At 37.5% G+C, this 13,571-nt stretch overlaps 1 protein-coding gene across 30 annotated transcripts in view; it reads right to left on the minus strand.

The window, feature by feature from the left end:
• GOLGB1 (golgin B1) overlaps positions 1 to 10,539 on the minus strand; it is an 85,416-nt gene extending 74,877 nt beyond the window's left edge. For 10 of the 30 annotated variants that reach the window (XR_010155312.1, XR_010155311.1, XR_010155313.1 and 7 more), the window contains exon 1: positions 10,180 to 10,360. The gene's annotated coding sequence lies outside the window, so the exon portion shown is untranslated. Of the gene's footprint in view, positions 1 to 9,555 lie in introns of all 30 variants that reach the window. The other 20 variants (XM_063806158.1, XM_063806152.1, XM_063806151.1 and 17 more) reach the window with 10 other exon arrangements.
• Between the last annotated feature and the right edge of the window lie 3,032 nt (positions 10,540 to 13,571).

A 13,571-nucleotide genomic window follows, 5' to 3' on the forward strand; every position in this document is an offset into this window, starting at 1 on the left:
GAAAACGATCATGATAACATCCCGACAGAAAATGGAAGCATGTCAGAGAGCCATGCTCAAAAAAACAGTTCAAAACTATAACCACTTAAATCTACTGAAGGAACTAAAAGGCATTAAAAATGACATAAGATGTGAAAAAATAAACACCAGAAATAGAAAAACCCAGAAATAAAGTGAAAACAAGAAGTGACTGAAAAATTTAAAAAATCATTTTGGAAATGAAGATGAAACTAGAAGGAACAAGAAAATGAGTAAATATAACAAACCATGTCATTAAAAAAAAGCAAAGTTGAAATGAAGGATAATTTTAAAAATCAAAAAGAAATGACCTAAAAAACTAGATATGCAACTACCTTATGACCCTCAATTCCACTCCCCGGCATTTATCTTAGAGAAAAGAAAACTTAAGTTCACAAGAGAACCTGCTGTATATAAACATTCATAGCAGCTTTATTTCTATTAATAGATGGTTAAGCAAACTGATATATACAGGCAAATGGTTAAACAAACTGGTACATACATCCCATCACATACTTCTCAGAAATAAAAAGCAATGAACTACTGATGGACCCAACAACTTAGATGGATCTCCAGAAAATTACATTGAATGAAAAAAAGCCAGTCCCAAAAGGTTACATATTATACAATTCCATACTTCTATAACATTTTTGAAATGACAAAATTTTAGAAATGGAGGAAAGATCAGTGATTACCAGTGGTTAGAGAGGGGTTGGGGTGGGAAGTGACTGTGGTCATAACAAGGCAACACAAGGGATCCTTGTGGTGTTGCAGCTGTTCAATATCTTGACTGTGGCAGTGGATACAGGAACCTACACAGGTGATATAGCACTGCAAAACTTAATGATACACATACATACATATGCAAATGAATATACAAGTAAAACTGGGGAATATATCTATCTCAATATCCTAATTGTGATATTATGTATTAGTTTTGCAAAATGTTACCACTGGAAGAAACAACAAAGTGTATAAAAGAGCTCTGATTATTTCCTACAACTGCATGTGACTCTACAATTGTCTTCATATTTAAAAAACAAATGAAAAAGAAATGAACTAAATGCAACATGATATCCTGAATTGAATCCTGGAACAGAAAATGGACATTAATGGAGAAACTGGTGAAATGTGAACAACGTCTGGAGTTCAGTTATTATTAATGTACCAATGTTGGTTTCTTAATTTTGTACACTGCTAATGTCACATGTTAATCTTAGGGAATACTAAGCAAAGGATACACCAGACTTCTGCACTATCTTTGCAAATTTTCTGTAGTGATCTGAAATAATTCCTAATAATTTGTTTATTTTTAAAAAATGTAAGAAATTAAGAGTTACATAGGATTTGCGAGAAACAGATAAATATTGAAGATAAGTAATGTGAATAACAGGATTCCCTGAAGAAGAAAAGCAAAGCAAAGAAACAGCACAAATATGAAAAACCATAATCCAAGAATATTTATTTGAAAATTTTTTTTAAAAAGATTTGAAACTACATCTTGAAAGAGCCCACAATGTACCTCAGAATGTCAACTCAGAATGACCAACAAAACACTCTAGTAAAATTACTGGACTTAAAAAAATCCTTTAGGCTTTAGGCTAAAAGATCATATGACCAGTAAGATAAAGAAAAAAAAGCACTAGATTTTTCAACAGCAATGTTTTTGCCAGAAAAAAAAAATTAGTTACAAATTTAAGATATTCAAGAAAAGAAAAAGTGAGCCAAGGATTCTATTTCTGGCAAACACAACCTTTAGATATAAAAAACACAGACAAAATGTTATGAATGAGCAAGAAAATTCATGAAATATGAATATTCCCTTAAGCCTTTCCTAAAGAATTTACTAGAGGCAAAACTTGAGGCAATCCAAATGACTAAAGAAACATCATTATAAGAACTAGTGGTGAGCATTAAATATACGGTTACTAACAGAATTAAGACTAAGTAAAGACTGGAGGAGAGACAGCATAGTATGTAATGATTATATGCTCTGACAATATATAGGACAACCATGAAAAAAAATCGGGAAGAATGTGAATAGCATATGCAAAAAATAAAAAATATTTTTAAACAGTTTTCAATAATTAAAAGTGGTTGTTGTCTACGGCCATACCATCCTGAACACATCCGATCTCGTCTAAAGTGGTTGTGGTGGTGATATTAGTATCATCACTCCTAGATTACTATATGTGAAATGTAGAATTAAAGCAAATGATAATTATGGATACACTAATTCTGTATTTTCAGTTATGAAAAGAAGATACAGATGTAATACAGAAGAAATTAAGAACCCCGAAATACAAACTAATCTTTGAATCTGAATAGGAACACTCAGTGTGAAATGACAATTCAGTATTTTATATTTGTTCATATATTTTCCTAGCTCTGTCCACCGAAAAGGCTTAAAAGTAATGACAAACTGAGAAGCAATGAATATCTCTAGTGCCTAGATTGGGGTCTTGAAATACTCTTTCCCATTTTTAAAAAAGTTTTTAAAAGAAGGTTTTCTTAGAGAAATGGCTAATTCCATTTCTAAAGTGGAAATGTACAAAATGATCCTGAAACATCTTGTCATACAAGATAGGAAGCTTTCAAAGGACACAGGTTCCCATTGGCTAAAAGGATAATTTGAATATGTATGAATAAGAATTACAGCACACTGGGCCATACTGTCCAAGGTAATTTATAGATTCAATGCCATCCCCATCAAGCTACCAATGACTTTCTTCACAAAATTGGAAAAAACTACTTTAAAGTTCATATGGAACCAAAAAAGAGCCCGCATAGCCAAGACAATCCTAAGCAAAAAGAACAAAGCTGGAGGCATCACGCTACCTGACTTCAAACTATACTAGAAGGCGACAGTAAGCAAAACAGCATGGTACCAAAACACATACATAGACCAATGGAACACAACAGAGCCCTCAGAAATAACACCACACATCTACAACCATCTAATCTTTGACAAACCTGACAAAAACAAGAAATGGGGAAAGGACTCCCTATTTAATAAATGGTGCTGGGAAAACTGGCTAGCCATATGTAGAAAGGTGAAACTGGATCCCTTCCTTGCACCTTATACAAAAATTAATTCAAGATGGATTAAAGACTTAAATGTTAGACCTAAAACCATAAAAAACCCTAGAAGAAAACCTAGGCAATACCATTCAGGACATAGGCATGGGCAAAGACTTCATGACTAAAACACCAAAAGCAATGGCAACAAAAGCCAAAATAGACAAATGGGATCTAATTAAACTAAAGAGCTTCTGCACAGCAAAAGAAACTACCATCAGAGTGAACAGGCAACCTACAGAATGGGATAAAATTTTTGCAATCTACCCATCTGACAAAGGGCTAACATCCAGAACCTACAAAGAACTTAAACAAATTTACAAGAAAAAAAATAACACCATCAAAAAGTGGGCAAAGGATATGAACAGACACTTCTCAAAAGAAGACATTTATGAAGCCAACAGACACATGGAAAAATGCTCACCATCACTGGTCATCAGAGAAATGCAAATCCAAACTACAATGAGATACCATCTCACACCAGTTAGAATGGCGATCATTAAAAAGTCAGGAAACAACAGGTGCTGGAGAGGTTGTGGAAAAATAGGAATGCTTTTACACTATTGTTGGTAGTGTAAATTAGTTCAACCATTGTGGAAGACAGTGTGGCAATTCCTCAAGGATCAGAACTAGAAATACCATTTGACCCAGCGATCCCATTACTGGGTATATACCCAAAGGATTATAAATCATGCTACTATAAAGACATATACACATGTATGTTTACTGCAGCACTATTCACAATAGCAAAGACTTGGAACCAATCCAAATGTCCATCAATGATAGACTGGATTAAGAAAATGTGGCACATATACACCATGGAATACTATGCAGCCATAAAAAAGGATGAGTTAATGTCCTTGGCAGGGACATGGATGAAGCTGGAAACCATCATTCTCGCCAAACTATCACAAGGACAGAAATCAAACACCGCATGTTCTCACTCATAGGTGGGAATTGAACAATGAGAACACTTGGACACAGGGCAGGGAACATAACACACTGGGACCTATTGGAGGTTGGGGGCTGGGGAAGGGATAGCATTAGGAGAAATACCTAATGTAAATGACGAGTTGATGGGTGCAGGAAACCAACATGGCACATATATACCTATGTAACAAACCTGCACGTTGTGCACATGTACCCTAGAACTTAAAGTATAATAAAAAAAATACAGTTAATCAAAATTAATACCTCTAGGAATACAAATTATAAATACATATATTTCCATGGAAAAATTATAAAATAAGTCACCAATGCTAAAACACCAGAAATAGTTGCTATTAGAAAACTTTACCAAATTGTCAAAAATGAGATAATCTAAGTGCTACAGAAGTTGCTGTTTATATTGCTCCAAAACATAGAAAAAGAAAATGAAAAATTACAAACCATCTCCCTATGAATACTGATGACAACATTCTAATAAATTTTAATTAGAATTTTAAATAAAATATTAGCAAACTAAATCTGACTAGATACTGAAAAATATTATCACCAAGTGGATTTATTCTAGTAATTCAAATATCATTAATTATTATGAAATCCATTATGGAAACCCATACCACTACCACATGAGTTTCTGATTGACCCTCCCTAGAAAGGAGTGTGCCCATCAGCATCCTACTGAATATCACTGAATATCATAGCAAACGAGGAACACATACACATGAACACAGGATAATAATGATAATATTAATGGCAACAATTATTGAGAAACATTTAATTTAAATGCAAAGTGACTGTACCACTTTATATACTCTTTAATCTTAACAAAATCTGCAAGATAAGTATTATCATCATCCCCATTTTATAGAGGGAAACTGACACTCAGAAATTAAGACATTTCAAGGTCCCTCAGTTAAATATATAATACAATAGCAGTCAGGCAGGGTGGCTCACGCCTGTAATCCCAGCACTTTAGAAGGCTGAGGTGAGAGGATGGCTTGAGCTCAAGAGTTCAAGACCAGCCTGAGCAACATAGAGAGACTGTCTCTACAAAAAAAAAAAAAAATTTTAATTAGCTGGGCATACTGGCATATGCCTGCAGTCCCAGATATTCGGGAGGCTGAGGCAGGAGGATCACTTGAGCCCAGGAGTTTGAGAGTGCAGTCAGCTATGATCACAGCACTGCACTCCAGCCTGGGCAACAGAACAAGACCTTGTCTCAAAAAAAAAAAAAAAAAAAAATTAAAAAGATTGATAGAATAAAACAAAAAGCTATTTAAAGGAAAAATAGATTACTTTTCTCACACAACCATTTAAAAATATGTACATTTTAAGAAAGGAAAGACTAATATTTCAATGAGATAAAAATCTGAGAGAGTGCTAGAGATGTACTGTTCAGGCAGGACAAAAGGAGTCTCTCATAGACTGATTCAACAGTCTCAGAGATCCACAGGAAAGCAGGTGACATAGTGGGAAGAGCACCAAACTGGAAGCCAAGGAACTGAGTTTTCCGTCCTGGCTCAATAAGAAGCTGCATCATAGTGGGTAAGTCACCTTAAAGCGTCAGTTTCCTCATCTTAAAATGAAGACTGACAAGGACCATTCTAATGCCCCCTACTCTACAGCTGTTGACATTAAAGGAATAATCTGGAAATGTAAATGGAAGGGCATCTCATCCACAGTTGTAGGCTTTTGGTAGCTCAAAGGTTGGGAACTACAGGGCAAGAAAGCCAGTAAGTAGCCATGCTTAAGCTAAATGAAGAAAGATGGGTACTCCCCTCTATTAGGCTCACTGAGGACAGAAATGGGCAAATGTATAGATAAAAATTAATAAAGGGGAAAATATTCATATTCATAGTCATAAATCTATGTATGTATATGTATATATACATATGTATATGTGTATGTATATATACATATGTACACGTGTATGTATATATACATATGTACACGTGTATGTATATATACATATGTACACGTGTATGTATATATACATATGTACACGTGTATGTATATATACATATGTACACGTGTATGTATATATACATATGTACACGTGTATGTATATATACATATGTATACGTGTATGTATATGTATACATATATGTAAAAATTAATAAAGGGGAAATATTCATATTCATAGTCATAAATTCATGTAAGGAATATGTATGGCTGTTGGACAATGTTCTTGCTGTTATTTTATAAGGCACCAAAATAATGAATAGCAACTAAGGAAAAGAATAAAACACAGAGCTTCATGCCAAGGCCAGGGATTCCATAAAACACTAAGGCAAATAAAACAATTCCTCAAAGTCTATGCTGGTCACAGCTTTCACAAACCCTGCCACAGGACCTTAACACTTATGTGTTGAAGTGGCACTTAGAATTAAGTAAGTTTTATTTTCTCCAAGTCTTTACTGTTATCAATGATTATTCTTATAACAACCACCTGGTGTTCAGCATTATGCTAGGAACTATAAAAATACAAAAAGAATTATAAAGCATGTCCCTAGCCACCGAAAACAGAACAATATGCACAGGAAAATAAGCAAAATAACTGAAGACAGTGAGTGCATGCCTGTGTATATATGCATATACGCCATCTACTTTGGAATTTAAATCACATTTTCCCACGGAAACACAGAGAAGGTGGTTAGGTTTCAGTTGAGGTGACTCCTCAAACTTATTTCATGCTTATTTAGTTAAGCCTCAGTAGCTGTCCTTAATTCCTTAAATCTCAAAGTGATTTTCAACCAAGTTGAGGGCCTAATGGGTAGTGCTGTATAGCTGGAAATAACACATTCGATATTATGACATAATTTTACAATTAGAAAATGAACAACTATTTTTCATGATGCAGAAGCCACTATTTTAATTAAATGAATTTGTAAGTGGTAGCTATAACATACATACACAGCGTGACCTGCCAAACACTGCTCCAATATCTTTATACATAACTTACTTTTCGTTATTTAACTCACTTTATTTATTTATTTATTTATTTATTTATTTATTTTGAGACGGAGTTTCACTATTGTCGCCCAGGATGGAGTGCAGTGGCACGATCTCACTACAATCTCTGCCTCCTGGGTTCAAGCGATTCTCCTGCCTGAGCCTCCCCAGTAGCTGGGATTACTGGTACCCGCTGCCACGACTGGCTAATTTTTGGTATTTTTAGTAGAGACAGGGGTTTCACCATGTTGGCCAGGCTGGTCTCAAACTCCTGACTTCAAGTGATCCACCCGCCTTGGCCTCCCAAAGTGCTGGGATTACAGGCGTGAGCCACTGCGCCCGGCCTAACTCACTTTATTCTTAAAACAACCGCAAGAGGGAGTACCGTCAATATTCCCAGTTTTAAGGTGAGTAAACTAAGGCAGAGGGATGTTAAGTAATTTCCCCAGTCACATAGTTTGACAAAGCTTCTCGGTGGGTGAAGATACACAGAAAATATTTTATTTTCTGAATAATCTCATTATCCAATATTCTTCACTCGGGTTGAAAACAGAATGAAGGGATAAAGGCACTATGTTAATAGCTAGGTAAGTACTTTTTTTTAAAGCAGTAAGTAAACTAAAATGATTCATATTAGTATGGCCCCAAATAATTCCATATTGTTTATACCACAGATAGGTTCACACAAGGGCCCTAAGATATATATACATGGATGTTTTATATATATATATATATATATATATATGGATGTTACATAACAAAACATGTTATGTATGGATGTTACATAAAACAAAAATCCATGTGTGTATATATATGTATATATATGTAAATATATGTGTGTATATATGTATATATGCATATATGTGTATATATGTATATATGCATATATATGTATATATACTTATATATGTATATATACTTATATACATATATGTATATATATACATGTATATAATGTATATATGTATATATATACATATATATACACATGGATGTTATATAACAAAACACTACAGCAGTGTTTTGATGGCTAATGACTGAAAATCTAAATGTCCATCAATGGGGACAGGCTAAATACTATTTTTATATTTTTACAAAGGACTGCTGTGTAGCCATAAAAAGGATGAGGTAGTTTTATACCCATGGATATTGAAAGTGCCTAATATACAGTACTAAATGGCAAAAGCATGTGTATTAGGATTCCACTTGTGGGAAAGAGAGAAGGGGGTATATATTATCATGTGCTTTATTATGATCAGAAAGTTTCTTAAATATAACCAAGAAATTATTTACAGTGCTTACTTCTGGGAAGTGGGGAATGGAGATGGGTAGATCAGTAGATAGAAAAGAAAAATACTTTTTTTACATTGTATCCTTCTGTATTAAATTTCCTTTTATCAAAAGCATATAGCTGATTTTAAAATAGCTTAATTAAAAATACAGCAATATAGAGCTTAGTCTCCTTTTACATAATGGTTTCTAATCACAGACTGGTATGTAATGATCAGTGGTATTCCTAATAGTAACTAACCTAGAGAAATTAATGAATGATTTATTTTATAAACAAGGATAAAGTCAACATCCCTTTAATTAATCCATTAATCAAAGGGAGAAAAAGAAAGGGGGCCTATAAAACTCAAGCAGAAGGTTGAAAAAAACCTTCTAAAGATCATGTTTAAGAAAGGCTGCATCCCAGAGTCTGGATGCCAGAAATGCCAACGACCTTCTTGAAAAACAAGGAAGTATCTTTACGTGATTGTCAAATTGGGTTGGGAGGTCCCAAGGTGTGGACAAGGCTTTTTAAAAACTTCATTCTTTTACGTTTATACTTTTGCATATTTCATATTATACACAACATATTTACAGTGGTAGTCATACACTATAAATAATTAAACATACAACCTTTGGGGAGATGCATGCTCAAAAATGTTTTACTGATAGGGAGTGCAATTAAAAGGTTTGGAAGCTGCTGAGGTAGTAAAAAATATTGATGCAGTGAAAAGAAAAACATTAAATGGTCATTCTGTGGTCAAGGGATGAGAAGTAAAAGCTATGAAGCAGTTAATGTACAATGCCTGCAACTTTTGAGTACTCTTCAACTTTTTCCTGCATCTATTCCAAAACCAAATCCTGCCATTTTTCCAATAGGATATTTCCTGAGTTTGCCCCTTCATAACCATTCTGACCATCTAAATCTTATCAATTCACGCTTTTGGAAAGGCCTCTGGCCCTTATGTAAAGAGCCCTCCACTTGGCTTGCATCTTGCACAGAACTGTAAAAAGGTCCTTTAAATGCTCAGACAGCTTCCAACTATCTCCAAAAGTGAAAGTACTTATCCATGATTGTAAATATCCCTGTCCCACTCTCAAACTGTCCGCTCCCCATAGACCAACTGGAGCTCTTTAAATAAGTCAGACAAATATATTCCTCATTCCTCAAGGGACTCACCCTCCCTTTCACATTCCGGTTGTGCAGATTAAACATACTCCACACCATCAAACCAAGTTATTTTTCCTCGAGAACTCTCTTAGAGGTTCCTTTTTCTCTAACAGCCTGCCCACCTCTGATTCCTGGGATTTTCGTGTTGACGGGATCGTTGGGAACTTTCCTCTCTTCTCATCTTTCCAGTAACCCATTAGCATTAGCAGGATTATTGGACAGGCCTCCGTTTGCATTAATATCTCCAATGATTCTGTGATCTCCGCCCTAAAGACCTTTGATTTCTTTTGGTCGCGCCTCCCCTTCGGGACACCAAGTTTGTTTAGGGCCTGAGCACAGGGGCCCAGCAGGTTCTTTCCGACGTCAGCGGCTGCGTACGGAGGCCGACTTAGGCAGGCCGCTCCACGAACAAGGCCGTGCGGACAGGACTGACCTAGGCGCTTTTCCCCGTCGCTCCCAGAGGAGAAACGTACCGGGGAGGGGACAGACCGTGAGCAAGTGGTCCAAGTCTGCGCAGGGTGACCCCGAAGGCCCACCGGAGAGGCCGAGAGGCTTGTGGGCTACTAGAACGAGGCCTGGTAGGTGAAGGAGGCGGGTGAAGGGCCGGATCCAGGACTGAATCCGGGAGAGGCGGGGCGAGGAGGGGACTCCGGTGTAGCTGCTTGGGCAGCTCCCGCGGCCCCTCTGGCGGGGGTGACCGTTATTGGACTCGCAGAGGGAAGAGTTGGGTAGCGTCCCCCACTCACCTAGAAGCGCTGCCGCCTGAGGCTCCAGCTGCCCCCCTCCCAATTCAAGCCACGTCAGCTCGGGAAGCCCGTACGCGACACCTTCCACCGCCGCGCCCCGCCAGGGACTCAGCCACTAGCAGTTGGGACGGAAGATGGGATTAAGACACCGACCAATCAGGACTATCGGCAGGACGTTACCAGGGAGACCAGGCACACCTTGTTTGTTACCAACCTATCAACAATGACGGAAACCAATCAACGACAGAAGATGCTCCGCTTCCTCGAAGAAACAGCCAATGGACCCTAAAGAGTGAATGAGGGGAGTGATTAGACGCGAGTAGGTGCCCCGGAACAAGATCTGGGGAGGGACAGGAAGTGTCGAGTGGGCGGGCGTTCTGGGAAAGGTCAGATGTTCTCAGTGTGAGGTGGTTATGCTGGCTTCCTCCAGTTCCTCCGCTTCGTCGGCTGTGACTGACCGAGACTGCGGCTTGGGCTTCGGCAGAGACTTGAGACTGCGGGCACCCGCTGCCATTAGGATTGTTGAATGAGCTGTGAGAAGGGAGTGGGGGATATGGGACTCTTAGATTGAAAAAATACTGGAGCCTCTTAGTTGTTCGTCTAGTTTCACCTTTTGATTTTGTTGATGAAAAATAATTAACCACAGAAGTAACTTGCCCAAAGTCAAACAGCGACTTAGTGATGGAACTCGGACTAGAACCCGGTGTCAGTATGAAAGAGGATCAGCAATGTCTGTAAGGACATGATTATGAGAGAGAGAGTAGTGAATACTAGGAAGGTGCCTCTTACAAAGTGGAGCCTGAGCCAGGACCTAAGCAAAGATTGAGAGTTGAGGGCTCAGGCTCTGCAATGAGTGTCAGTGAGGAGCTCCAGCAAAAGACTGAAATCATTCATGCTTTCCTTAAACCCCTAAGGAAAGGGAAGGAAAGTAGCCAGCTCCCAATGAGCTGTCATTTCAGGCACTCTCTTGGCAATAAGAGTAATGTTAGTTTGAATTTATTGAATCTTGCTGTGCACTCAGCTGGCCCATTGTATGTATACTCATCTTAATGATTACATAACTTCACAATTCAAACATCAGCTAAGTAAGGCCTTTCGTGGCTGCCCATCTTACGGAACTGGAGGTCATTATTCTAAGTGAAATAAGTCTGGCACAGAAAGACAAATATCCCATGGTCTCACTCATGTGGGAGCTTAAAAAGTTAATCTCATGGAGTAGAGATAAGTACCAGAGGCTGGGAAGGTGGAGTTGGGGGAGGCAGGGAAGAGATTGGTTAATGGGTACAAACATAGATAGAAGGAATAAGTTCAAGTGTTTGATAGCACAGTAGGGTGACTATAGTTAACAATATGTTATATATTTCAAAATAACTAGGATATTAGAAATGTTCCAAACACAAAAATGATAAATGTTTGAGGTGATAGATATCCTAAACACCCTGATTTGATCATTACACATTGTATGCATATATCAAACTACCACACCCCATAAATATGTACAAATATGTATCAATACAAACATAAAATTGCAGTTTCCTGCATGCACTATATACTTCTTCTTTGCTTCTTTTTCCCCTAAGCATTTTGCCATCTAAAGTACCATATATTTCATTTATCTCGTATCTCTCTTCTCATTAGATTATAAGCTCCAGGAAGGTAGTAATTTTGATCTCAGCTTTATCTCCAGGTCCCAGAAAAGTATAGAGGAGGGCACTCAATATCTGTTAAATTAATAAAGTATATATGATTATCCTTATCTTAAATGTGAGACAATAAGACTTCAGAAGGTTAAATAATTTGCACAAGGTCACATGGTGAGGGGCAGAGACAGAATTTGAAGAGGTTATTCAATGTCAATGCTGCAGTACTTAATGAATACATGATATTCTTATATCCCTGATTGTATCCACCCAGCAAAGTCCTAAACCTGCATCAGTCCAACCATTGGTCTCTACTTCTACCTTTGGGGAGCAAAATGCTGCAGGAGACATCAGGACAATGTCATCAGTGACATCAATGTCCTGACCACTGCACATTCAGTTTCCAGCTGAACTCCATCTTCAGCACACTCCCAAATCCTTCTTGTCTTCAGCTTCCTCTCCTATTTGCCACAATTATTCAAACCTTTAACATCCTCTTTAAGTCCCAACCCCGTGTCTACACTTCACACTCCTAGCAGATGAACTTGCTTCTATCTTAGAGAAAATAGAAGCCATCACTGAGAGTCCTATTGTACTCCCTTACACAAAATTTACCTTTCTACATACTTATTTCCACATTCGACCTTAGAATTTACCTTTCAGTTTTAACAGAATGAAACTTTCTTATGGGAGAAGAGATTAGAATTTTTTCTGTCTAGTAGGTCTTCTTATAGCTCTACCTTCTATTATTGGGTGAGCATAGTATGGTGAGAATTATAGTGAACACTAGGGGTGTGAAGGAAGAAAATGAGGTGGAGAAGTTAAAGAGCAAAACATATTATTTCTAAGTTCACTGAAGGACTGGAAATAATTTAGAATGCAACTTAATGGAAGCAATTTAGGCTCTGAGAGGGTGATCAAGATAATAAAAGATAATTAGGGGTTGCCCCAGCAAAAAAGAGGGTACAGAATAGTGGAGGTAGATGGAGCAGCATGTGCATGGACCATTTGGGCAATTTGACATAAGTGATACGACTGAACGGTTAGGCAAAGAGTAGGTCATAAAATTGTGCCATTTTATGCTAAGGGGTTTGGATATGACTCTAAGCTCCAGAGCAGTTAGAGACTGCAGAAATCACAGAAGTGTGGAGTCATTCAGGTGTCCCTTAGAGAGTGATCATTTCCCTAATTGAAAGTACAGGGAGGAAAAGTTGAAAGACAAGAAATGTCACATTCTCTGTGATTTACTGTTGCCTAATTCCCTCTCCCCTTTTTCAGTTCTTTCCTCATCGTCATCTTACCTTCCTCTATACCAAATGCAAACTTATTCCAAAACTTTCATGCAGCCTTATTTATTAATGTATCTTCCATACCTAACGTATCTTCAGCATAGTATATACTCAATAAATATTTGTTAAATAAATAAAATATCCAACATAGAATTCTATATGAATAAATCTTAAAATCTTGGAGAAATAAGAAATTGTCTTGAAAAATATAACTTTGAGATATATCAATTATATGCAAAAATATACAATCACATGATCACATCAACCAATGAAGAAAAATATTTTCACAAGAAGAGGGAAGGTGGGGAAAGAAGAAGAGGGATGGTGGGGAAAGAGGGAGGGAGATGAGGGGGGAAAAAGAAGAAGGAAGGTGAGGAAAGAAAGAGGGGAAAGAGGCCGGGCGTGGTGGCTCACGCCTGTAATCCCAGCACTTTGGGAGGCCGAGGCGGGTGGATCACGAGGT

Source organism: Pan troglodytes, chromosome 2 (assembly GCF_028858775.2).
Source record: "Pan troglodytes isolate AG18354 chromosome 2, NHGRI_mPanTro3-v2.0_pri, whole genome shotgun sequence".
Lineage (NCBI taxonomy): Eukaryota > Metazoa > Chordata > Mammalia > Primates > Hominidae > Pan > Pan troglodytes.